Genomic DNA, 27,689 nt, shown 5'->3' with positions numbered 1-27,689 from the left:
TGCGGAAACAACACCGAGAGGAGAGGAGCGCGAGGGCGGGGCGCCGAGGGCATGCCGTGGCGTCATGTATCAACACTGCGCGCGACGCACGCCAAGTCACTTCATCATTACGTAATACGATGATAGAGTGATAATAAAAAGCACTGAATGAGACAAACGATTTATAGATACATAAATTCAAGGTTTTAAAGTTTATTTAGTCAAGACCAATATTTTTTTATATAAACTATAGCTAATAATTAAAATCACTATAATGTACATCGTGTAATCATATTTAACTTTCATCACCTTTTTTTTTTTAATTAAAGAATGAAAGGTACTAGTTTCCTCCTACTTTTTTCTTTCTTTAATAATAATATAGTTTTAAGAAGTTGCATTTTACATGTGAAATACGAACATGAAAGTAAAAGCTTTTTAAATTTGGAATCCTGATTTGAGTGCAACAGAAGTATTTTTAAATTGAAAACATTTAAATGACCTACCAGACAATTTAACATTTAATTTCAGGAGATTAGGGTCAAACACTATGTCATTGTAAAATTAGGGAAAAGATTTAAGGAAAGAGAGATATTTTCCACCATATTTTCAATACAGGCTGTTCAGAATTTACCTTTAGAAACACCTCTGGGTTAGAATTTGATGAATGTGATTATGTTTTACATATCTTGTCAAATTTATATGCTTTAATAGCCACCTTGCATGATGGGAAGCAGACAAACAAAAATCTTAAATATGAAAATTTTACACTGCATTTGTTTTTAACACTGTGCCATTATTTTTTATTTTATATTAAGAAAGGATATACCATTTAAATAAGGCTGGAATTGATCTAAAATATATTTTAATATTAATTCCTTTAAATAATTGACGCAAATTAGTTTGAAATATTATTTATATTTGGAAAACCTATATGTATTGTCATTTTATTGTCATGTGATTTTTGTAATGTAACTTTTTGTTAATATCAGTATGTTTTACCACATTTTGTTTTTACTCTTGATATCTATGATTCACATTCAAACAAATATTTTATGACATTCTTTTGACATTTTTATTTTTTGACATTATTTTTATGACAATTAAGCAGCCAAAATAAAAGGCAGTAGCCTAAAACAAAAGTTACATAAATATATTACAATTTAAAATATATAATTATTTTATTATTAATTTTGTTTTATAATATGTTTATATTTTATTATATGTTGCATTATGTAAAAAGTGTAAATAAGGATACCTGCTGGTCATAAGCAATGTCACTATAAAAAAGGATATATATTATACTTTTATGCTTTCTTTGTGTCATTCTTTGTTTCATTGTATTCTTGCTGTGTTTGTTACATCATATTGCTTCCCTGCAGTGTCGAATACAGTATAACAGTAAATCTGCTAGTCTCGAAACTGAGCAGAAGGCTGAAAAGGGCACCACCTTGTGCAAAATCTGATCATTGCAGCCGATGTAAAAGCGCAAATCTCTGACTAAATACCCGTATATAAACTGCAAGCGACGCGACAAACTACAACGGTTGTATTATAATTAACAACTCTGCGACGCGGTGAAATGAAGCGGCGTTGATTACAAGTTTGTCGCGTCGCGTCAGATGGGCTTTAATCTTCTGGGCGTCGCCTTGGCTCGACTCGGCTAGATTCGGACCAATCGGGATTCCGCTCAGTACTTTGTAAACAACACAGTTGCACGCTGTATGAAAACTTTACTACGAGAGGATGTCGCGTGCCGAGGACCGACAGAAAAATCTCTTAATTCGGTAAGGGGCATGTTTAAAATATTTACAGGTTTTGTGAGCTTAAATGTTTGTCTCGTCGATGATACAAGCGCTTTTCTCATCTCTGAAAGAACGAGCGCAACTACGATGTTGGCAGACATCCGGGACGTTTGTCGGTGAAAAATAGTGAACGCTTAAGGAACCTATTTCTTTGGCAAAATCTCTGTTTGTTGTGACACGACGAGTAGCTTTAGGAGTATCTAAATAGGATACTCTTACTAAGGTGGTCTTTTTTGTTTCTCGTTTGTTTTGTAAAAGAACGAAGCGTAATGAGATGCTTAACGTAAGTGATAAACTCTTGCGCAATTGAGCCCCTGGGGAACATCGGTGGGCGGCTTTGTTTTCAATATTATTTTAATATCGTGATGTTCAGGTGGTAAGATGTTTAGTCCACATTTTCACGACTGTTAAAGGTGTATGCATGCAAACTTATGGCTGATGATGGCTCAAAATGTGAAAGATATTCTCAATTATATACATGTACACTTATAGTAATTTTTAAATAAGGGGTCATGACGTGATGCTTGTTTTTGTCCGGAAGTTACTCAAAATGCAATTCATACAAGAATGATTTGAACACACTGTTTTATTAATCGTTTTATTTATATGTTTTAATGTGTGAAGTAAAAGCAATTTAGATTTTTGTAAGGCTTTAAGTCAAAAAAAGTCTTGGTGGTGTAACTGTCCACAGATTGTAAAAAAAAAAAAAAAAAGTCAAATTAAAAGGCTAAAATACTTCATTTATTGAAAAAGTGTTATATTATAACATTATATTATTAATCTTTTTTAATGTTTGTGTATGGAGAACTTTGTATAGGCTATCAAAGCCAGTAAGGAATTACCAATATAGAAGAGCCCATTTAGTTGTCATTGTTAAAAAAAAAAAAAACATATTTTGTAAATATCAAGATATTTTATTATACTAGTTATTAAAAACAATTAAGTAGTGAAGTAATTTTAAAATATTTACATTTTGAAATCATTGTAAACCAAAGTCAGTGTGGCATAGGCCTGACCAATATGTAAGAACTTTTGTTTTCATGTGAAAAACATATTTTTACCTTTTTATGAAGGCATATTTTGTCAGAGACACTGTTTATTTATTTCTTTTTTAAAAATCAGTGAAGCATTTTTTTTGTAAATCAAAGTCAGTGTTGCATAACCAACAATAAGCAAAATGAACCCAATAAGAATTTTTTTTTTTTGTCGTGTGTTAGTTTTTAAAATATAATTTTTTAAAACGTTTTTGGCAGATTTTGTTATTGTCAAGATCTTTTAGGCTTTAGATATTCATAATTCATCTTTAATAACAACAGTTACAAATTTTAAATGATTTTTGACATTGATAAAGTTGTTTATGTGTATTCAAGGTTTAAAAATATATTTTTGTACTTTACATTCCACTGTTTTACTTTTTTTTTTTTTTTTGGTCATTAAATTAAGCCATTAAATGAAATATGTGTTTGTAAATATGAACCTTTTTCCCCAAAAAATGTATAATTCCAACATGATTACAGAATTTTATATTTCTAAGAACTTGATTGATGTGTTTTAAAATCGATTTCTATCATCCTCACTCACTGGCCCATGCATGTGTAGAGGTCATGTGTAGAGGTCCAATAAGAGCAGAGTCCCTGAACTGTGAATGGCATCCCAAGCAGGCCAGAGTAAAAACCTTGGCTTTTATCAAAATCCATCAAAGAACAAACTTGTGGATCTTTTGCTGAACTAATCCAACCTGAGTGATCAAACCTAGACTATATAGTTTTATTGTGTAATATTCATCTTTGTGAGTCATTTGTTAACAACACATTGGATGCTTCTAAGTGCACCGTCAAGTTTCAACATCCTCATAGCTGGAAGGTATATGGCATTCAATAACTGTTTCTACAGCGTTTGTTTGCTTTAGTCATGTATGCAGTGCTTCCTCTGAGAAATCTGCTCAACACATGCTTTTCCGAATGTAAGCACAAACCCAAAAACAAAACAGAAAATGCCTCAGCAGTTTCAGTTTTTGGATAATTGCAGAAGGCGAGGGGCAGGGCTGGCAGGTGCTCGTTTAAGACATTGAACATGAACACAGGATGTGGGCTCAAGCTTCATTTTAGAGCCTCGGCGCTGCACGCACAGTGTTCATCCAGAGTCCTCTCTTGAGGAAGAGGAGGAGGGGAGGATGTAGCTTCCTGCCGGGGGGCTCGATCAGGAACACAATGTCTCTGACTCCTGAGACAGATGCAAGGAGGTCTTCGTCCTTCAGAGAGCAGGTTCAACGTTCAGTGGCCCCACACTGCATCCCAGCAGTGTATTTGACAGAACAAAATTATTTATTTAATTTTTCATTATCGCAAAGAATTTTCCAGATATGCCTGATTTCTATCAAGAGTGTTAAAGCACCCTTCTTGGTTGAAAATCAAAATGGCTGATCTTTCTGTGAGGCCGTTATGGTTGATTTATCTTCTGCGCATACTGTCACCTGCTGTGGTTTTAAGAGACTTGGCTTCTGAGAAATGACATTGTTGACTTTCTGTTACTTGCAAGATCAGTGTTTCGGTTTGGAAGAACAACTGAAGGAAAGAAGTTTTGGAAATAATATTTTAAAACACCAATTGTATCAAAGTATATTAAAGAAATACATTTTATATTGTATTTAATATAATTTAGTTTTATATAATATTATTTTATTTTATTTTATTTATTTAATATAAGTTTTTTGTTTTTTTTATATATTTGTAATTCTGACTAGATGTGTGCCTACACTGTAAAAAAAAAAAAAAAAAAAAAAGTTGAGCCAACTTAAGATTTTAAGGCAACCAGCTTCAGCAGATTTTTGAGTTTTCTCAACTTGTCGTTTTAAGCTTATACAACAAAAATGTGAGAATCTCCCACAAAAATAAGTTGAGCAAACTCAAAAATCTGCTGAAGCTGGTTGCCTGAAAATTTTAAGTTGGCTCAACTTTTTTTTTTTTTTTTTACAGTGGAAGTTGTTCAGTTGCTTTTTAGAAACATAGAAAACATTCCCTCAAGTAATTTTGATTTCACTCACTAAATTTATCACCTATTTCAAAGTGTTGAACCACCAACAGAGAATACAGTTAATTCAAAGTGGTAGAGAAAATATGAATCGCTCAACGCGTATGCTCATACTGTGCACTTCTTTGTTTTGTTTGTTGTTCTTCTGAAGCGGAAATGACGGTAGTTGTCTTCTGAGCAGCTGTTTGTGGGTACTTATAGAATGACAGTGAAAGGCTCATCTGGGGCAGCTCAGCGTCATTGTTTCCTGGAATCTATGCTAATGAAAATAAAGACAACAACAAAAAAAGTTATCAGCATGAATAGGCTTTAATATATGCATGATAGTTTGAATAATTTAATGATTATTTTGAAATAACATCTGCACTATTATAGAGACTGGCTTCTGGTTTTAGGTGAAAATATTATGTAGTAATAATATTATGTACAGTTAAGCAGGCCAAACGTGACACTAGCATGGTTAGTTAGGACAAGTACGAACCTTGAGGTGAATCATAACATAGTCAGAAAAACAGTAATAATTTCCATTGGGATGTGGCTTAGCAATAAAAGCTCTGATTTGCTTATGAGTTATTCATTATGGTAAATGGTTTGTATTTTAAACAGGAAGTCATACATGGGAATTTTTTGACTTTACTAAAGTCCCTCAAAATCTGGTTTGACTCCTCTCTTTCAGTTTATGCTGTAAAATACCGAAAACTGTGATTAAAAATGTTTAGCTAACACAGAGTGTTGGTAAATCTCAACAAAGAACGTGGAAGCCTAACTTTACACAAAGGAATAAGGAAACCTGATACGTTTCTTTGAAAATGCTGCCATCTAGTGGATGAAAGCTCATATTTGAGTAACACTAGAGAAAATTTGGTAACATATTTTCTGTTTACGGTACTGCAAGTAAATATACATTAAATTATGTAACTCAGTTATGTTTAAAAACATCAAGCTATTTTGTATATGCCATGTTGATCTATATTTTGCTTCTGATTTATATTAATGTATATGTAATGTGGCTTCGCTGACACATTCTGGAAGAGTAGCCTAGTTGTGCTCAATTTTAATGTCAATTCAGGTTTTGCTTCAGTTTTAATTTCAGCATGGTTATCAGTGTTTAAATGTGTTTTTATTATGCGTATTAATGTTTATATTATATAATGTGCAGTATATGTGTACATGAATAATACAAATAATGTATACATGAACAGTGTTATTATAGTTTAGTATTGTTTATTTATTATTACTGAATTATTATTATTACTTTTATATTTTAGCTTACATTTTAGCTGAATTTTTATTAATTTTGTTATTTATTTTTGTCATTTTTATTAATTTTATTAAATATTCCTATATATTTTAAATTTTTTTTACTATCATTATTACTACTCTTTTCTTGTCTTTCGCTACTGTGGATGACAATGTTATCAATAATGGTAACAAAAGAATGAATGAATGAATAACTCAATGAAAATGAATAATATTATTTAACTAGCTATTTTAAAAAAAAGTAAGAAAAAGGAAAAGGATGTGAAAAAAAAAAAGAATGTTATCTCACATTAAAAATCTACTTTTCTATCGACTCTTCTTTGTCTGGTAAATGTTATTACCAATAATGCCTCAGCTCCTATAATTAGTCACTCTCTAATCAAAATGACTGAAAATATTATGTTACAACCGATTAGTGTTACAAGAAATGTGGCACAACTGTATATTATTATTATCATTATTAGTATACATCACAACTGTACGCTAACATTATTGTTACTTTTTTTCTTATTTATTCTTTCTCTCCCTATCATATATTGAAAGGCTTTGGAAAATGTTTACATTCTGTTTATTCATGTATCTGTCTTTGGTTTTGGTATATTGCTTTTTGTTGTTGGTGTTGTTTGTTCATTTTTCTGTACTCTATGTCTACAGTCATTTTTCAATTTGTCACATTCTCAATTAAAAAATTTTTTTTTAATTTATTTTTATTTCAGTTTTAGTAATTTTAGTAGCAACTTCAACTTATTTCAGTTAGTTGCCAAGGCAAGATTTGTAATTTTCATTCAAGTTTTAAAATATATTTTAATTAAAATTTTTAAAAATAATTTTATTTCAGCTTTATTTTACTTATGGAAAAGTACAATAAATATACTTTATTTTAGATTTAAGTAACAATAACAATACTGTAAATCAATAAATGTGTTCTTATTGAATTATATTTTACATATCTTAATTTTATTTATTTTGTTGCAACACTGTCAACTATATCTTAAATATCTAAAATATGTATATATGCATAAACACAAGTAAATACAAGTCTCAGGCTTGTTCATCTATCTATCATCTATCCACCCATCTATCTATCAATCTATCCATCTATCTAAAAACTTGAGTACCACGAGTATTCCAGTAGGTGGCAGCAAAAACCAACTTAACTGATGCTTGTTGCTCCTCAAAGAGGGATTTTCCCTAGTATTCTGAACTTTACTTGATATCCTCTGCTTCCTTTGGCAGAATGTATGAAGCACTGTCATATTCACCACTAGTGGATTCTAGTTTTTTTTTTTTTCTTCACTCTGCCACGTTAACAAGAAGCAGCCAGGATATTACCTACAGAGTAACCCGAGCCGTTTGTGGTCCACGACTGAAAAATAATGAATAAAGAGTTATTATTGACACACAGGATCCAAAGTTCAGTGACATACTGTACGCACGCACATTGGGAAAAACCAAGCGTGGCACAGCGTTTGAAATGAGACCCGCACACTGGGTGAAGTGTGGAATTAATGCAGCTCATTGAGAGACAGTGCTAGATGCATGTGTGAGATAGAGAGAGGTTTGTCTGAAAATGAGAAGCTATGGATGTGAATGTGGCTAGAGAGTGTGCGTCAGACTGAGAGGACTGTATATGTAAAAACGGGCGGTCAGCAGGAAAACTCTGCTGTAGACCTCCTCACCTTCCTGTTTAAGCAGACTGCTCTTAATTAGCTCGCCCTCCGCAGCCGCCCGGTAAGATCAACAGCTTAATCAGGCCGGGCCGATTGTAGCCGCTCTTAATTAGAACAAATAAATGAATCAGAGTCGCAGTGGTCACACACAGGAGTGCCTGTCGACAGGACATGAATATTGTAATTGATTTCTGTGGGAAATCTTTTTCACTGCCCTGGTGTAATTTAGATGCTGGTTTGCTTAAAGCGGCAGTCCGTAAGTTTTGCCTCTTTGTCGCCATCTCTGTTTGAAAACTCTGTGCGGAATTATCTTCTGTGTGTAGGGTTGTGCTCCAGTGTTCCGGCACGGCTCCAGCGCGGATGAATCTAATGTTTTGAGGAGTATGTGTGTCAGTCAGTCACTGCACAGGTGTGGATACTGTATTTAGCAATCACAGATTCTAGCCTACATCTTGGAATATATGGTCCAAATAAGAATTATCACCGTATATTGCCATCTGAACAAGTAACAAGTCTGCCACGTTTGTTCTGACCAACTGAGGAAAAAAGCATTACAATAAATTGCGCTACCAATGGTGAATAAATCTAACGATCAGCTCATATCACATCTAACCGTGCAAATTATTATTATTGTTATACTTTATTCTCAAATTATTAATGTTAACAACATCAGAATTGTGTCACTATGAGTATAGTGTGTATTAGCGTGTAGATTTCAATTTCTGTACAGTTTAATCTAATTGTCATACCATTCAAATTTCATATTAAGAAATTATTTTAACTCAGAAAGCAAACTATGCCCCTTTCGAACTGGTTGTCTTTAAAATACAAATCCTGTGTAATCCCAGGCTATCTGTAATCAGAAGCACATTTAAAACTGGAATATAATTTCATTTCATTCACTTTTGTTTCATAAACGCATAATACTTTCTGGATTACAATCCGCCATCAAAATGATACGTTTAATTATTCCAGCTGCTGTGAGAAAAGGCTATAAACGATCCGCCACCTGCAGGATCCTCACATGCGATAGCATACTAGCCGGGAAAACTTCTTTGTTTACAGAATGCTATGCTCGAATTTCCTGCGAAAACCTACCCGTACCACTCAAATTAGAAAACATTATTATAAACTAACCGTTGTGAATCGGGCTAAAGTAAGGTGATAGTTTTGAACACTGGCTGGTTATGTACTTGCTCAAATATTGATTTTGGATCATTTTTAACCCAAAAAAGTCACGGACTGCAGCTTTAACTAGCTTAACTAGCAAGTTTTCTTGACCAATAAAAAAATTAATTGGTCCTTTTCTGTTTCTTTAACATTCATCATCATCTCTTATCAAAGCTTGTTTACCTCAGGGAGCGTGTGTGTGTGTTTCAGAGATCTGTGGCACATACAGAAAGTATGTGTTTATGCTTGTGAATCAAAGCATTCAAGTATTCGCTTCTAGAGTACATCCTTGAGCTTTGAATTCATAGTTGTGCATGTTTGGGCCATCCGTTGACATCCATATATATATATGTATGTATGTATGTATGTATGTATGTATGTATGTATGTATGTATGTGTGTGTGTGTGTGTGTGTGTGTGTGTATAATATATTAGTGCTGTCAAACGATTAATTGCATCTAAAATAAAAGTTTTTGTTTACATTTATATGTGTAGTGTATATTTATGTATATATAAATACACACACATACAGTATATATTTTGAAAATATTTGCATGTTTATACATTTATATATTCAGATTCTTATATTTTATATTATATACAGTGCTGCTGGAGAGTTTGTGAACCCTTTAGAATCTTCTTTATTTCTGCATAAATATGACCCAAAACATAATCAGATTTTCGCACAAGTCCTGAAAGTAGACAAAAAGAACCCAATCAAACAAATAAGACAAAAATATTTTCTTTTTCATTTATTTATTCAGGAAAACGATCCAATATTACATATCTGTGAGTGGCAAAAGTATGTGAATCTCTTGGATTAGCAGTTAATTTAAAGGTGAAATTAGAGTCCATCTGTGCTGAGGTGTTTTCAGTCAGTGCAATGACTATCAAACGTCAGTACGTGACCTGTTTTATTCAAAGAACAGGGATCTATGAAAGTCTGATCATGTTTGTGGAAGTGAATCATGTCACGAACAAAGGAGATTACTGAGGACTTTGGAAAAAGAGTTGATGTTGCTCATCGGGCTAGAAAAGGTTACAAAACCATCTCTAAAGAGTTTGGACTCCACAAATCCACAGTCAGACAGATTGTGTACAAATGGAGGAAATTCAAGACCACTGTTACCTTCCTGAGAAGTGGTCGACCAACAAAGATCACTCCAAAGCAGAACGTGTAATAGTCTGTGAGGTTGCAAATGGTCCCAGGGTAACTTCTAAGCAACTAAAGGCCTTTCTCACATTGGCTGATGTTAATGTTCATGAGCCCACCATCAGGAGAACACCGAGCAACCATGGTGTGCATGGCAGAGTTGCAAGAAGAAAGCCACTGTTCTCCAAAAAGAAAATTGCTTGCTAAAGATCATGTGGACAAGCCAGAGGACTATTGGAGAAAGGTTTAATGGATGGATGAAACCAAAATAGAACTTATTGGTTTAAATGAGAAGCTATTATGTTCGGAGAAAAGAACACACTGCATTCCAGCTTAAGACTCTTATCCCATCTGTGAAACGTGGTGGTAGTTTTGCTGCATCTTGACCAGGACAGCCTGCCATCTTTGATGGAACAATGAATTCTGAATTATACCAGCAAATTCTAACGGAAAACGTCAGGACATCTGTTTAAGAACAGAGTATCAAGAGAACGTGGGTCATGCAGCAAGACAACAACCCCAAGCACACAAGTCATTCTACCAAAGAATGGTTAAAGAAGAACAAAGTTAATGTTTTGGAATGGCTGAGTCAAAGTCCAGACATTAATCCAATTAAAATGTTGTGGAAGGACCTAATCAAGCAGTTCATAGGAAGAAACCCACCAGCATCACAGAGTTTAAGTGGTTCTGCGCTAAGGAATGAGCTAAAACTCCTGCATGTTGTTGTGCAGGACTGATCAGCATTTACAAGAAACGTTACGTTCAGTTGCTGCAGCAAAAGGGGGTGACACAAATACTGAAAGCAAAGATTCACATACTTTTGCAACGCACAGGTATGTAACACTGGATCATTTTTCTCAATAAATAAATAACAAAGAAAATATTTTTCTCTCACTTGTTTGATTCAGTTATCTTTGTCTACTTTCAGGACTCAGGAAAATCTGATGATGTTTTGGGTCGTATTTATGCAGAAATATGCAGTTCAAAAACTATCTATCTATCTATCTATCTATCTATCTATCTATCTATCTATCTATCTATCTATCTATCTATCATATGTGTGTTTATTTGTCTATATCTATTATAATATTTCTCCTATTATGGTCCTTTTTTTTTCTTGGAGGTTGCATTTGTAATCCACTTGGTTCAGAAATTTGACATTATTAGTGTAGGTTATAGTCATTTTGTTTATAGTCAAGTATTTTTGTAATTTTTTGTAAATTAATTATTGTCTTAAATTTTACAATTTAGCTTTATTTTTCATTTCAGTATTACTTTTAGGAATTTAATTATTATAAATATTATATATATATATATATATATATATATATATATATATATACACACAAGTACACATTATATGTATGTGTGTGTGATGTAGTTGACAAGGCACTGCCTATTATTTATACAATATATATACGAATGCACACAAAGACACATAAATATGAAAAAGTAAAAAACAAACAAACAAAATATATATAGGAAGTTGCATTTGTAATCTGCTTGACTCAGAAATCTGAAATAGCAAATTTAAATGACCATGGTGCCTCTGGTTTGTGTTAGCGTTAACATGTAGAAACTATACATGGCTTTATACAAGAGCTGTTTAAGTCTATGGTATGTCCATTGAGATGGCAGGATAAATGTGTATATGTTTGTGTTCTTACACAGAGCTGGCAGAGAGCACAGCATACGCCACTGTGTGGGAACCTGAGGGCACACCGACTGAGAATGGCAGTGATGATGTCTGACCCTCTCCCACAATCCCACTGTTTCTGTAGTACTGTCCCTTCTCTCTCAACACTCCTTATTTCACTTTAATTCCAGCTCTCCCACAAACAAACGGTAAATCCTGACATCACCGCTTTTCCGCCACAGGATTCAAACTGTGTTTGATGCTCATGGCGCTCTAAAAGGTGGCTATTATGCTGTAATATGCGCGCTGTGATAGTTTTTGCCTGTTTTTACCACCACGCTTCATGAGAAATGGACGCAGGACTTGCCTGGGGAGCAAAAAAGTGGATTCAGCTGAATAATTGAGCTTTCCTTCATAGCCAGTTGTGAGAACGACCACTTTTAAAGTGTCTGTTGCTCTAGTTCAATAACGCTGAGAATGAGGCCTTTAACACTCAATAAGTTGTGTAAATACCTCTGTCACAAGCGCTCAATAGATCCTTCTGTGAGGGGAACCGCAAGCGACTGTTCAGTCAAAATTGAGTCGCTGGTATTGAAAATCTCCATCTGTGGTTTTCTGTTTGGATGGAGCTGCCAGCTTGTTCGTCACCATCGCTGTAGCCTAGTTTCTGAAGGCCAGGCCTGTTACGGGGACGCGGTCGGTCAGCTTTACATCAGCTATGTAAAGTAATGACCTCACGGTATGAATAAGCACAAATGCTGCGATTCATCAGATATGTATAGTTTTGTATGACAGTGTCACCCAACGGACCAATCAGATGCATCATTAGATATGATGTCATCACCCAATTTTGGATATTCCTCTGCTTTTTAAAGCAAGTCACGGTGTACTGCAGGACCAGCAGGTACCCCTAAAGGTCCCAAACTCCCTCCCCGGCACAGCGAACCCTTACAGGGGGAACAACCACAGCCTTTGTTGGCCGCCCCGTGGATCTCACACACAGTTAATATAGAGTTTTCCCACTGCATCTGCCAAGAGTCTGAAGTCATTTAATGAAGTGGCGCTGAGTTTGGAAGGAACCAGTGTGCTGCTCGGTGCTGACAGAATGGAAAAAGCGGGCGCTGTGCGCGCAACGCGGGGCCCTGATAGCTAGTCACCTCCGCGGTGCCGAACACAAGAACACCATTGAGACCGTGCAGGGATCCAGCCTTAACCTTGACACCCCCTGCTCATGCCTGTGAGCGATACGCATGCACAGTTGCACGCTAATCGGAGGGTTGCGGGACAGGGACGGGTGCCTTCTTTGTCGTGGCGGTAATGGATCTGTTAAGAGTAGTGCTTAGGAGGGTGGCCTGAAATGAATTACTGGTAAAGCACTTATTGGCGTCTATTATATAACATTTTATAGCTATCTCTGTCTTCTTTTGAATCGATATCTGGGACAATTACGTATTGTGTCCATGATAAAAGGAAAAGTCTTTTAAAAATCTAGTTTAAAGCACAGCCCAACTTTTATGCAATTTTCAAGAAAAAGCTGAATCTGGTGTAACCATCAAGTAAAAAGTAATTCATTTTTTTTGTGTGTGAGAATAGACATCTTAAGCGTTATTTTCCAAAATACTGTAATAAATCATGGTATTTGTTAAAAAAATACTTTTACTATGACATTATATAATTTGTACATTTTATAGCATTTTTGTGGAGTCGCACCACATGACATTTTATCTGGTCAAGGTCAAATACACTTAATACACTAAAACACATTAAAGTCGTGGTGCAACCAACATTCAGAAAAAAATGAATGTTGGTTGCACCACATGACTTTAATTATGCTTGTAAAACACGTTGGTTTCATATGGTTTTGAAAAACATACTATTTTAAAGAAAGTTTAACATTAATGACTTTAAAATTTACATGTCATGTGGTTTAACCAAAAAGGAAAAAAAATAATACATATTATTTATTTCTTATGAATACATGTGAGTGGACACATCTTAATCATTATTTTCAAAATATTAAAAAAATTCAAGGTAATTTTTTGAATGAGTTATTTATTCATAACCTTTTTGAGGAGTTGTGCCACATGACTTTTAGACAATTAGAGAATTAAGACACATTTGAGGGACTGAGAGGGTTGTCTCTATGATATAATTTTGTTTTATATCTTTTTCTATTTCAGAATGTTGGTTGCACAACATGACTTTAATTTTGTGGAAGTTTTTCAAATATTAATAGGAAGTTTCGCTTATTGAATTAAGCCAAACTACTTTTCTTTTAAGGAAGCTATTTTTCTTCAATGATATATGATGTATATTTTAGATATAAAAAATGAGCATCACCTCATTGACCTGTCTGTGAATTGTTTCGTAATCTCTGTGCACCGGACATCATAAATTGAGTGATTGTTTCGTAATCTCTGTGCACCGGACATCATAAATTGAGTGGTTGTTTGGATGAGAATAAAAGGCCCACTCTTAAACCTCACCATGTTTCTGTTGTTTTAAACCATTTCCTATAACTCTTAACTGAGTCTTTAGCTTGTAGCTGGTTCCCTCTAATTTTCCCCGCTCCCATTCAGATATCAAACAGTATGTTCACAGATTGCTTCCTCTTGCGCTTTCCCGTCACGCAGCTGTTTGGTTGCGAGCCCCCCTCCTGCCACCACCAGAACCCTTCAAGTGTCATCTTCCTCCAGTTTGATTCACAGTCCTCATCCGTCTCTCTCTCTCACAGACCCACACTGCTTACTGTTCTCCCCAAACCATTGAGGGACTGTCATCACACCGACTCAGTGTGTGTCTTTCAGAGGGCGCCTTGTTTTCATGGAGGCCATAAGCCTTCCCATAAATCCTCACACAATGTGGTTTTGTCTGGGCTTCGGATTTTGAGAGCAGGGCCGGTGCCTTCACTGCATCTGCGGGGCTTCTGTCGCCCTGGCTCCACGTGTCTATGTGCCTCTAATGAGGCCTGCTGCCCAACACACACAGAAACAGAGTCATTCACCCTGCCTGCGTTCAGCTGTGTGCCACTATGCTGAGCGTTTCTCTTGCTGCTGCCATACTTCCTTGTTGAGGCTCGAATGAACTCGTTGTCTGTAGTCTTGATCCTCTTGGTAGCCTCAAATTCCACAAATGCTCTTGCGTACATGTGGTATGATAAGCTCCAAACCCCAGTTATCAATTATCTGTCTTAAAACTAAGTAAGTCATTTTCCAGATATTTCTAGACATATGGATGCTAGGTATTAGGATGAGATGCTGGTTTGATGCTGTTCCGACCAGGTTTCTAAATTAGCAAGAGTCTCAAACAACTTCACTAAAAAAATCAGCCTGTTTAACCAGCAGTTTTTGGTAGTAAACAGCATTGCTGTGCTGGACCACCAGTTAGATGAGTGCCAAACTAGAAATTGCCAGTGTTAAACTTAGTATTTTTAAAATTGATTAGTCGGTTGGTTGCTTTATCAATTAATTGTCTTGAGGGATTTATGGATAATTAGTGGACTCAATTAGTGGTTTCCTTTCTTATAGGGCATTTATGCGACACAATGCACATCAATTAAAGCAACACTGCTAAAATATCTGAACTAAAAAATATTTTACATATTTTTAAGTTATATTAATATTAATTTAAGAAAAACTATGATATTTAAAACATTTATAATTTTTTTAATTGATTTTAGTATTCACAGCCTCATCTAGTATAATGTCACCTAACCCTATGTCGTTCCAAACTTGTATGGCTTTATCTTCAGGTAGAGTATAAAAGAAGATATTTTGAAGAATGTTTAAAGGGATAGTTCACCCAAAACTGAAAATTCTGTCATTAATTACTCACCCTCATGTCGTTCCAAACCCATAAGACTTTTATTCGTCTTCAGAACACAAATTATTGATGAAATCCGAGAGCTTTCTGACCTTGCATAGACATCAACACAACTACCACATTCAAGGCCCAGAAAGGTAGTAAGGGCATTATTAGAATAGTCTATGTGACATCAGTGGAACAACCTTAGTTTTATGAAGCTACGAGAATACTTTTTGTGCACAAAGAAAACAAAAATAATGGCTTTATTCAACAATTTAATCTCTTCTGTGTCAGTGGAACAACATGAGGGTGAGTAATTAATGACAGAATTTTCATTTTCATTTTCACACTATCCTGTTAAGCATTTTTTCTATACAACGAAAGTCAATGGTGTCCAAAACAATACTGTTCCCCGAAAAACACTGAGACTGTGTAAATTATGACATAACTTTCATTTTGGGGTGAGTTACTGTATATGACTTTCATCAGAAACAGCCATGAGATTGCTGTTATTTTCACACCACACAACTATCTGTTATTGCCGATGTCAGTTTCAGTCAAAACACGTTTCACACCACAAGACTTGGATTGCAGACAGGTTTAGATATTTAAGGGATACTCCACCCAAAAATGAAAATTCTCTCATCGTTGAATGATGTTTTTCTCACACACACCTATTGTTTAATTGATTTATTAACTGGGGTTGTATGAACTATCATGTTCGTGTTGTGTTTTTTTTTTTGGAGCACCAACTTCAAGTTCCTGTACACTTATCAATGTTATTTACACGTTATATGGACTCGTGTCGTGTGTTGGCGGCATAAGATGAGAAAAGGAAGAATTATCTGACTCTTTAAAGAAACCCCAGAGAAGGTGACTGCGTTCAAGTCAGGAGTGTGTTGAGCTCCCCCCAGAGGCCCCGTCGCTGCCTGATACGCACTGACATGGAGTGTGTGCGTTTGACTGGCGAGGAAAAAAACACAAAGTGTGCTTAGAGTGTGCCAGTTCACCAGTTTGGTGGTCTTCTTCTGAAGGCTGTTAATTAGTGCAGAATGCAGCCTACAGTTCCACTGCCAGCTCTGATGAAAAGAGAGAGAGAACGGACAGGGGGAAACGCAGAGATAGAGAGAGATCGAGGGTATAAGGCGAAGACTTGAGCGGCTGCCAAGAGCGAGGAATTCGTGATGGGTTTAGAGAGAGATCCCACATGCCCGTGTGGAGTGTGGAGCCTTGTTGCGCTGATGGCTTCTGACCCGGTTCAGTAGGGTTGACTGCACAAAGCGTTCACTTTACTCGGCGAGCGTCATAACATCGGTGCAGACATTTCGGCTCCTTACATCACCGGTTAATAATTCACGCTCTTGCGCTTGACATCGGCGCATTTCCTGCACGCACGAGGAACCGTACACCGCAAGGAGGTCAAGCCATGTGATGAGCCTCTGCTGAGCGTGTGACCGACCCCGACGGCACGAGAGTCTTGTGAAGTCGCTTGGGCCAAGCGAATGCGCCCGGCACCAGTGAGAGACATCTGAGAAACATCAAAAGCGCCTCTCACGTGTGGGCCGGGGACGTGCGCAGCCTGGCCTTATTTAGCGCTCTCTCACTTCGTGTGCACAATGGGAGAGCATGATTTAGCTCTAGTCTCTGCTTGTCACACTCTATTTAAGCACTTTTCTGGAGGGTACCCGGCCCCAAGTGAGCAGTTTCAGAACGACCCTCTTGTTTTAACTGCAATGTGTTTGGAAAACATCGGTCCTAGTGGCTTTGCTCTCGCTCCCACTAATCCGGGAGATATAAATGACTCCTGGCAGACAGACAAAGAAGTCTGCTTATACTTAAAGGCCATACGCTTTTATCGAAAGACAGCCTTTACACACACACACTCTCTCCCGGTGGCTTCTCTCGAAGGAATAGCAGAGTAGACGTTTGGCAGAGCGAATTGAGGAGGATTCCTCCATCGCTTATAAAAGCAACTTTGCCACCCTGAGGGGCCCTACGGAGGCCGACCACACTGGGGAGAAGGTCAGGAGAATGGAAAAGGACATTATGTCATTCCGGAGTGGTTCAAAAAGTTGGGATTCAAGGCCTTCCTGGTTTCCTCAGGCTTCATATGGTTTTCACAAGAAATACAACCAATTTTTATTAAAAAAAAGAAATAATTCTTATGCTTTTATTTCAGTAGGCCAGTAAGTGTTCAGGAAGTGGAGTGGGGGGGTGGGTGGGGGGCTAGCCAGGATTAAAGCTCGGGACGCCTGAAGTGCTACGGGGCTACATGTTGGCGCGCTGCCCATGAAGCTATTGGCGCCGACAATACCATGACATTTAAATCTCTACTTTGAGCTAACCACTTATATACTATTTAGTGTTCATTATTAGGGGGCTTTCACACTAACACTTTTGGTGCACACTCGGATTTGTTTGATGTCAGAGTTTGGTTAGTTTGGGTAATGTGAAGCAATAGCACAAAAAACTACAGTAGAACAAATAAATAAGAAATGCTACAAACATTGAATAAAGTAATCAAATGTATAAAAACTGCATATTCTTCAATGTGTAAATTAAATATATATATATTTCTTCTTATTAAAGTTACAAAAGTGATTTAGTCAAGAGCAGTGAGAGATTTTCTCTCCTTTGTTGTTTAATTAACATGAATATTATACTGCTGTCATTTTAAGAGCTGCCTGGATCCAGTATACTGACTGTTACACGTGTGTTTTCTTTCTCAGCTGTTTGCTTTCAATAAAGGCCTTAATTACTGTTTACGAGGATACTTGCAAAGATTGCGTTTCAATGGCTTAAAATCACTTGTTTTTAAACCACAATACTTAAAAATGTGTGCAAACAATAAGTTGTCATGAGCACGCAGCACAGCAACATCACGTGAGCGTGTAACCGCTATAGAGAAGATAGTCCAAAATCTCTACAGTTGAACAATTTCTTCCGGTTAATCGTGTCTACAGGTATATCGCCCACCCCTGGTTTTGACGAGAATATGTATTCCGTTTTATCATATTAACACATTTTAGACTATTTTACTCTCTTCGTTCAGAATAACTCGCTGAACTCGCTTCGCTAATATGTTTAGGTGCTAATATGTTCTTCTGAAAATGTCAATCTAGATTAAAACCTGAAGGTTCTTTACACCACCAGTGACGTAAACAAGCAGTAACCCAGATGTTAAGCTGTTCTATTGTTCTGAATTTGTTAAATTGTTACAACAAAGGAAACTGGCCAAACAAAGCACAATTTTCTCGATTTGTCTAGTTTCCTTCCATCATGGTTAATTTTGGGTTACTGCTGGCCAGTAACAATGTGGTGAAGAATAGTGCAGATGTCATACTCCATGACATCAAACTCACCCCTGTGCACGCACATGTGTCCATGAGGATTGATTTGTCTTCTGTAGGCATCACACGTTTGGAAAAAACCCTTTTGTGTCTGCAATGCAAAAGAAAAAGAAACACCGAACTGACATTGAACTATTTTAGAGAACTTTGCTCATGCACTCATGGCTATTCATTTGAAGCTAGGCTAGTCATGCTAAAAACATCCACTTACAATGGTTGTTGTAAGTCATAGTTATAGATAAAGTCAAGGATCCAAAAAAGACTAATTTTCAACAGATGTGTTTGTCTGTGAGGAACAGTTTCTGGTCTCTCCAGAGGGTGTTTTTTTGTAAGATTTGACGTTTCTTGGATGGTGTTTGTGTGTTGTACCAGTCACTAGGCAAAGCTGTATGATTCTTGGATGGACCATGAGATGCTAAATTAAAGAAGACACGTGTCTAGCCCTGTTTTGGAGAATGTTCTGACTAAAACCCCATTCTTTCAGATCCTATTGTTTTTATAAGGACTCAGAGAAATGTTATTTACAACTGTGTCACATAATCTTTAAAATTTGATCAATCTCAGCCCAAGTAAAAATATATTTCCTGCGTTACTATTCTGAATACTGTGCTAAAACTGAGTCACGGCAAGATTTCTTAACATTTTTGAAAGAAGTCTCTTATGCTCACAAGGTTGCATTTATTTTATAAAAATACAGTAAAACCATAATATTGTGAAATATTATTATAATTTAAAATAACCATTTTGTATTTAAATAAATATTAAAATATTTTTATAATTTTTTATAATTTTTTTTGTCTTTACTCTCACTTTTGATCAATTTAATGTATATTTCCTGAATAAAACGGTAATTGTCCTAAAAAAAAGTCACTGCCCTAAAAAAAAAAAAAAAAAAAAGACAGCACAATTTGTCACGTTTCCCATTGCCTGTGTTAAATTGTATTTATTTATAATTCATAGATGGCAATGAATAGTATTTTTAAAAAATAAAACAAATGTATTAAAACTAATTTTAGTATGTGGTTGCAGGGGTGGCAAAATATGGTGTTACAGGTCAGTGTTTCCCACAGAATTCAAAGACAGACTCTTTCTAGAGTGATGAGATGTCTGACTGCGTAACTGCTGGCCCAGCTGTCTTCATTTCTCAAGGCGCCTTTTCCTCCACCGCTCACATTTGACAGTGTTGAAGGTTTTCAGTGAAATTCTGCCCAGACCTAGAGAGCTGCGTCCCACCCCAAACACTAACCTGGTGGTGACAGAAGAGGCAAGTCTTCACACCTCGTCCTGTCCCGATGGGGAAATACTTCTAGCTCTCATGAATTAGGCACAGATGCGGTTCGTCTGGCCTAAAACTCTCCTTGTATTGCACATTGGCAAGAGACATTTCCTTCCTTTCTCATCTTTTTTTCTCCCCTTTGCTCCTCTGTACCCTTAGACTAAAAGCATCAAATGTCTTTAGTATGCTAGGCTAATGCAGTGTCACAACACTAGTAATGACAGCTTCGATTAGTAAGTGTTCTTCAAGAGGCTTCTGTTTCTCCCACAAAACCAAATTACAGAAGATTGCGCTCTCTCGATAACAAGTGTAATAATAAACCAAGAAAATGAATTATTTTGATTAATGTTATTCTAACATAAAGAATGGAGTAGATGGTTTATTTTGAGTTAAGGTGGTAAAAATGTATATTATGAAGAAGTTGACTAGTATGCCAATCAAAATCGGTAAAGGATGGAGCAATAGTTGCCCATTACCCCATATCACTTTTTTTTAGTTGTTGTTATATAAAACTAAAAAAAAAATATTAACATTAGATGAAAAATTTAAACATAAATTTGAAAGGTTCCCTTGGCAACTAATTGAAAAAAAAAGGGTTAAAATACTTTACTAAAATTACTAAAACTATACAAATTAAAGCTAAAAAGAAATATAAAAACTAAATCTAATTAAAGTGTAAATTCAGTGTTATTATACTAAAATAGTATACAAATAATACTAAAATATCCCTGGCCTATAGATATCTGTGATAAATGACATTTTTTTTAAATGTGTTATTTTGCATTTTTGTCACAACAGTTGCAATAAGCATCAATAGTGCTGCATGTCAAGAATTTTTTTCTTTGTTCAAAGAACCATTTGTTAACAGTAAATCCTAAATGATGCTTCTTAAACTGAAATCACGTTAAAAAATAGTATTCAAGAGAATTCAAACTGTGAAGGTCTACGAAAAAGATGACTGGCTCTTTTAACTGTAAGGCGGGGCTACAGCTGCCATATTGAGCATTATGACTTTTCCTATTCATTTTTATATGAGTGGAGTGCATAAGTCTCTTTTCCTAATAATGTCTGCTGTCTCTGCCATCCATGTTTAAACATCCATGTACGAAACATACACTTTAGATTATGTGAAATTTAGTTTACTGAAACTGGAAAAAAGTGTGACATTTAATCACAGTTAGTTATTTCAATTCATTCTTCTGTTTTATAGCCTGAGGAAGTTTTATAACCTGAGGAAACCGGTATCATTCTTTCATTGCACAGGTGGTGGCAGCACAGAACGAGAAAATGTTTCCATGGAACTTTGTGGAAAAACCTTGTTTGTCTCAGCCACATGTAGGCCTCTGTTAAACATGACCCTCATTCAGGTGATGTGGGTCTAATCTAGTAGAGCATCATGACTTGAACCCGTCACATAAGCGACACATACTGATGCTCATTACATGAGAACATCAGCCATTAATGTAAACGTTGTATTTCTGGATGGTAAACAGAAAGATGTGTGTATGAAGTTTGCGGCCAGGCAGCTGCAGAAACACGTCAGGAACCCGAGCCGTAGCGTATCTCCTGCCTTTGGGTGAGGGATGGAACTCTATGAATCATCACCTGTGTCCCATCCAGCGCATAGCTAGCATGCTTTCCCATTAGCCGCTGGTCAATTTTTTTGTACGGTGCTTGGTGCTGATCTTGCTACTTTCCTGAGTTTACACGTTCAAAAATGCTAACAGAGTCCTCGCCTGACCTTCTAGAGCCTCATAGTATGTTAACAAAATGGTTGTGGCCAAATGCTTATGCAAGCAGTTTTGCTTTGAAGTCCATTAGCTTAAAGTCCCTGTGAAGTCAAAAATGGAATTTTGTGGCTTTAAGTCCATGGCTGCATCTGAAATCATGCACTTCCCTACTATATAGTAGGTGAAAAAGTAGAATGTCTAGGCCTAAATTCAACTGTATTCATAAAACAGTAGGTGAAAAAGTGCCTGGATGATCTACTACATGCGGTGAGTTTCTGAAGTGTGTATTTGATCCTTTCCCATGAGGCCACTGGAGAATATTTATGAACGCAACTGACACTGGTAGGTGACATGACGAATGTAGTCTATATGAATTACATTCATTCTACACATTTAGGCCTATACTATATAGAGCATATTTTTAGTGGTCAGAAGTACCTTCTCAAAGAGTATGAGATTTTGGAATTGTTAGGAAGTTAGATTGTGGCTATGTGCTAATGTACTTTTAACTTTGTTTGTAGCAGAAATACGCACCTAAGTTGTACAGTTTTTACCTACTGGAAATAGAGTAAAAATATTGATGACTCATCCTGCCCTGCACACATTTTTAGCCAATCAGATGCTCTCCAGAGTAGAAAAGTCCCTCCCCTGGGGACCATGTAAGTATTTAAGGTATTTAAAGTTGCAATGAAACTGAAGTAGTGACAGATCTTTTCAACTGTATTGTGACATAATCCGAGTGAAAGAAATTATTGGAAAAGAAAACATTGGGGCGGGGTCTTGGTTCTATCAGTTTGTTGATTGGATGGAAGCACTACTGAATGCTTTCTTTTTTTGGATAAATACATTGTTCACAATAAGATCACTAACATGCATTTAGAGAATAGGGTGAATTTTAATTTCATATCAACATTACACAAAAGGTGTATTTAATATGTAAAGCTTAAACTCCCTGGTTTGTAAAAGCATCCATCTAAACAGTTCAACTTCAGTTGAGTTTTTTTTTTTGTATAAGTCTCCAGGCTTCTCGGGTCGATTGCTCACACCCCCAATTGGAATGCGTTTATCTGTCATAACTCTTTGCTTCATATGTGTCCAATTAATGCATTTGACAACACCCCTAAAATACAGAAGAAAGCAAGAAAAAACAAACACCAATAAAACTGTAATGATTCTTTTTCTCTCTCCCTCTCTTTACACTGTTTGGCTCCAAACGAACAACAAAGCTTTTCACAGCGGCCTACGTCATTTGGTTACATTAACTCTACAGTGGTTTTGATTGAATGCTTTCCTTGATTTTACTCTTTGAATTAAGCTATATTTCCATTACAGCCAGCAATTTTGGGTTTCTCTATATCCAAGTGTGCATATGTAGCTGCTTAATTTCGTCCTATTGCCTATATTGTGCCAGTGCTTCTACAAAGCATGAGAAATGAAGCTTGCTTCAATCATGTGCTTGGCTACAGTTCCAGATGAATTTGAACCATTCTTTTGTTTGTCATCTCATGAGAATATCACCCAAAAGTTTTATTCTCTCTTACTAAAAGCATTAACATTGATACAATTTGTTTACAGTTGAAAACTGGCTAGCTGTTGCACTAATGAACTCTCCTGGAAACATAACTTTGTTTCAGAGTGTTATGTTGTTTCATAAACTTGGTAGTTAGAGATTTGCTAACCCTAAATCGACTTTCTTTGCTTGCTTTAAAGGGATAGTTCACCCAAAAATTTTGTCATTAATTACTCACCCTCGTGTCGTTCCAAACACGTAAGACCTTCGTTCATCTTCGGAACTCAAATTAAGATATTTTTGATGCATTCTGAGAGCTCTCCGACCCTCCATGGACAGCAAGGATCCTTACATGATCAAGGCTCAGAAACGTAGCAAGGAGATCGTTAAAATAGTCCATGCGATATCAGTGGTTCAGCCGTAATTTTACGAAGCTACAGTAAGAGAATACTTTTTGTGCACAAAGAAAACAAAAATAACAACTTTATTCGTCTCTTCCAAACGAAGAGCGTCACCCTATAGCACCGCTTTAATCTGAACGTAAACAACGTATGCAACATATGTACGCAGATACGTTGTTTACGTTCAGATTAAAACGGTGCTATAGGGTGACGCTCTTCGTTACATATGTGATACTCTCCAAAATGGCGCTATAGGGTGACGCGGAGGAGCCGAATTGTTGAATAAAGTTGTTATTTTTGTTTTCTTTGACTTTAGCTAGTTTTCTTCACAAGATTCTCTTCAGAATGTTGACAGTATAACCTGAAAGAGAAAAAGTGATTTAATTCAAATGTTTACATGCTTTTCCCATTGATTGAACTACTTAAGGTGTACACCACCTTTTCCAGTCCAATCGAAATTTCATTTAGATCGAGCTCACTCGGGTTGTTTAAGGTGTTTATATGAAGGCTTTTCAGTCAGATTAAAGGGTTAGTTCACTAAAAAATGAAAATTCTGTCATTCTCATGTCATTCCAAAACCATAAGTCCATCGTTCACCTTTGGAACAAATTAAGATATTTTTGATTAAATCCGAGAGCTTTCTGATCCTCCATAGACAGCAACGCAGCTGACACGTTCAAGACCCAGAAAGGTAGAAAGGATATCATTAAAATAGTCCATGTGACATCAGTGTTTCAACTGTAATGTCATGAAGCTACGGGAATACTTCTTGTGCCCAAAGAAGCAAACAAAAATAACAACTTTATTCAACAATTTCTTCTGTTCCATGTCAGCCGTCGCATCGATCGACACATCAGTCTGTACCTGATCTTATGGCATAAACGTACCTGGGGGCACTTTTTAGCGAGACGCAAAATACGTACCAATAAGTACATATCACTGCAGTTTTCACACAAATTTACAGAGTTTTGATTAATAAAGCGTAATTTTCGCACAATTACTTGAAGAATATCATGTTATGACTTCAAAACAATATTAATTTGCTGGGAGATTTGAAAACTGATACTTTTGAACGTTAGCATCACACATATTTTCATAGACGGTCGGTTTGTTCTGTAGCTCACGGAGTACGTTCGAATCTTGTGTAACTACGGTTCGACAAAACAGTTCAAATCTGCATAAAAGGAAGTTTAAATAGCATGGTTGCATCAACAAATGCGTTTTTATATCAGTTTTGCATTTGTCAACACTATCGGGTAGGTTTAGGGTTGGGTTTGGTATAGGGCATATTTCCAACACGATAGAGCATTTTTTAGCGATGGCCCCCAGATATTTGAATTCTGAACCGTCGCAATACGTACCTGAAGCAACGTAATACAAAAACAGCAATACGTACCTATATCTACGTAATAAAAACGTGCCAGGGTTTATATATTGAACCTGTGTTTTAGCTCCACTCAGTGGACATTTCTCTTTGAAACTGTGGCGAAACGTGCAGTAAGGTACGTAAAAATGGTCTCGCTAAAAAGTGCCCCCAGGTACGTATAGAGACTTAGGAGTTGGCTCTTTTGACATGAACTAGTAAACGACCACCTTAAAAATGCCTTAAAGGGGTGGTTTACTGCGATTTCACTTTTTTCATTTGAAATAATGTGTAATGTTGCTGTTGGTGCATGAACAGTATCTGCAAAGTTGCTGCGCTGAAAGTTCAACGTAAGCGGAGATATCGTCTTTTAAAAATCAGGAAGTTTAATGCCTACAAAAACGACTCATATGGGACTACAACGAGATACTTCCCGGGTTGCATACGTAAAAAACCCATAACCCCTCCCTCCAGAACATGCAAAAGAGGGGGCAAGGCCATGTTCTGCGGCTTTGTCGAAGAGGAAGAGTTATAGTGGAGAGTTGTATCCATGCCGTCGAAACGGTGTTATTTTCGCCCAGCTGTCAGGTCTTCTGTGTTCGACGCTGTAGTTCGTCAACAATGGTTAAAATTTATGTTTGATTATGTTCTTGACAATTACAATCCTAATTTAGCTCTCTGTGCTGCGCATTTTACGGAAGACAGCTTCCAGAATCTACACGAGTTCAATGCCGGATTCACACAGAAACTATTACTAAAACATGGAGCAGTTCCAACTTTAAAACCAGAGGCAGCAGTTGTTGGGCCACAACCTGTAAGTAAGATTTCATAATTTTAAATGTATTTGCATGTATAATTTCAGACGTAATGTTTTAGTTTTATCAAGGATGTAAACAAATGCCAACGCTGGCTTTAGTAGCCAGTTAGTTAAATGCTATTTCGTGTGTCTATGACAAACGCGTACAAACATTTTGGACCCGAATTTGTAATTATGTACTAATTTTGTAAATGTATTTTCCATGTGTACTTTGCCGTAATTTTTCGATTTGATCAAGAACGTAAACACAAGCCAACGCTGTTTGGTTATAGTAGCCAGTTAGTTCGATGCTATTTTGTGTGTATAAGACAAACGTGTACAAACTTCAAAAAATTATATGTAATCACAACAGCAAACTTCCATTCAGAAACGTTTTGTAAGAGCCGTGCTTGCTGAAGTTCTGCTTGACTCTCTTCATTACCGCTTTCTGGGTCTGATTCTGGCTCAAACTGATACGGCAATATTGACACCATTATTTACATTTGACCGGAGCACATGCGACTGTCGCCAGTGAAGGTAATGGGCGTGAAGTTTCCGGACAATGTGCAGTACGCAGTTTAGCCAATCACAACACACCAGCCCAACTAACCAATCTGAGCCCATTGCCTGTTTCTGAGGGAATGGTTTCAGAGAATCAGGAAGTCAACCGGTCGTTCAAATGAGAGAGGAGAAAGCGGCTTACAATAAAGGTGAAATATATGAAAAATAAGGCGTTTTTTAACAAACGAAACACGAAGACATGTTATATTGCATATTATATTGTTATATTGTTATATAAACACAATCAAGCAAAGAAAAAAAGCAGTAAACCACCCCTTTAAAGCATCTTTCTAATGGATTAGGAAATAGTGGGAAAGTTCTTTAGATGAACTTCAGCACTTTCCATCACATCATAAGATATTCTGGAGTAATTGTAAATGTTCAGTTATTAAAGTTGGACGTTTCCATAAATTATGCATAAGCCTTAGGGACAGGGGCAGTGTTTTTTGATATGGACCAAAGGAAAAGTAGTACAGATCTTTTGAGGTGATACAGTTGCTGCAGTCTACATAAGCCTCAACTGCTATCTTTGGTCCATTCGCTGCCATCTAATTGGGCGTCACTGAACCATAGAGCCAAATGCATTGAATTAACGTCTGAAGTGCATTATTCTGTAATTTTCCCCTTTCTCCCAGGGCTTGGCTCTTGAGCAGATGGAGATATGGCTTCCTGTTACATAATCCCACTATTATAAATTTTGACTTCATTCGGGGTTTCCTGTGTGCACACACAGGCTCCTGCACATTTCCCCATTCTGTTCTTGTGCAAGGCCTAGTCTACATCCAGCAGCCCAGAGACTATGGCTACTACAGTATGTTGTCAAAGCAGACGAGATCAGCTTCCCAGCTGCTTCCTTCCCTCCCCTGCCTTCTCCTCGTCTCATCTCTCCTTCCAGTCATTTCCCTCTGGCCAGACATAGCTATCTTGTCCTTACTAGCTTTCTCAGAAACGGGGAACAGAAGGCCCCATCAGCGGGCCAGCTGTTGTCTTGACACATTCTCTCCTCAGAACAGGCCAGTTGAACTTCCTAAACTCCACTTAGGATGAAAAAACAGGATAAAGTCCTTTCTTTCTTTCTTGGAAGCAGGTCTAAAACACATTCTCGTCTCCATGTCAGTGTGCTACGGGAGATTTTTGTATGCTAGCTGTGGCGTGTAAAACATACTTTGAGCTGTTTTGGAGAGCTGCTCCGTTCTAC

At 36.6% G+C, this 27,689-nt stretch overlaps 1 long non-coding RNA gene across 1 annotated transcript in view; it reads left to right on the top strand.

Annotated features, from left to right (window-relative positions):
* The first annotated feature begins 1,512 nt into the window (after positions 1-1,512).
* The window catches only part of LOC131534122 (uncharacterized), a 115,107-nt gene continuing 88,930 nt past the window's right edge, over positions 1,513-27,689 (top strand). The window contains exon 1 of the long non-coding RNA XR_009269317.1: positions 1,513-1,763. This is a non-coding gene — a long non-coding RNA (uncharacterized LOC131534122). The remainder of the gene's footprint in view (positions 1,764-27,689) is intronic.

This window comes from Onychostoma macrolepis, chromosome 25 (genome assembly GCF_012432095.1).
Source record: "Onychostoma macrolepis isolate SWU-2019 chromosome 25, ASM1243209v1, whole genome shotgun sequence".
Lineage (NCBI taxonomy): Eukaryota > Metazoa > Chordata > Actinopteri > Cypriniformes > Cyprinidae > Onychostoma > Onychostoma macrolepis.
Note: the sequence above shows the minus strand (reverse complement) of the source record. Positions and strands in the feature narration are given on the sequence as shown.